Source organism: Echinops telfairi, unplaced genomic scaffold (genome assembly GCF_000313985.2).
Source record: "Echinops telfairi isolate 266 unplaced genomic scaffold, ASM31398v2 ScPeMD7_7459;HRSCAF=8497, whole genome shotgun sequence".
In the NCBI taxonomy this organism is placed as follows: Eukaryota; Metazoa; Chordata; class Mammalia; order Afrosoricida; family Tenrecidae; genus Echinops; species Echinops telfairi.
The window spans coordinates 590,621-591,607 of NW_022111359.1; positions in this window are offsets into that span (position 1 = coordinate 590,621).

The following is a 987-nucleotide window of genomic DNA, read 5'->3' on the forward strand; positions in this document are numbered from 1 at the left end:
TGTACAAATGCGCTTTACACAATTGATGTGTGTATGGATTGCGATAACAGTTGTATGAGCCCCTAATAAAATGTTTTTTTTAAAAAAAGAAAGAAACCCACAGGGCAGTTCTACTCTGCTTTATGGGGGCACCATGAGTCAGAAGTGACCTGATGGAAGGGTGTCTTTTGTTGTTTTTATTTTAAACCATTTCATTGACAAAAACCTGTTTTATTCACATGCCATACAATTCAATAGTTCAATCACCTCAAGAAGGGCTATACGGTCATCACCACAATCAATGTTCGAACATTTTCCAAAAATTTAGAACATTTTTCTTGTATTCATCGTTCTTAGCTCCCCATTTTCCTCCAACCTCCCCTGCTGTCCCCCCGAGAAACCATTAATCTAGTCACCATCTCTATTGATGGCCCTATCCTAGATTTCATAGACAGAAAAACACGCAGGAACAACAACACAACTAACAGCAATAACAAAGTAAACAGAGGAAAAGAAGTCAGAAACTATCAGGAGCCAGAGCAAATTTAAGACAGGTCAAAAGGGAGCATAAAGGGTCGGAGTTAGATTTTTAACCGAACCGCCTCTGCAACAAAATACGTTCCAATAACTCCGCAGGACAGCAAGGCTAGTCACCTCCCTGGCTCTGTGGTCAGAGGGCATCCACCGGTGGCTCGATCCATGTGTACTCGCCTGCGCATGTTGTTTTGTTTTGTTTTCACTGAAACAACTTTTAAAAGTGTAAAAAAAAAGGAGCTCAAATGATGAGACGTGATCCAGCAGCATCTGCCATGGTCAACTTTACAGTGCTCCCTGTCGATGACAGGTATTCCCCCCCCAGATCATGGTCAGAGGGGATTCACCGGATGTCGGTGTAGGCCATTGACTATTCCAGAAGGAGGGGCAAGGAGAGAGGGCTGGCGGCACGTGCTGAGTGGTCTTCCTTATTCAGTGTCCGACTTTCACGTGCATGGGAGGCCATGGAGAAGA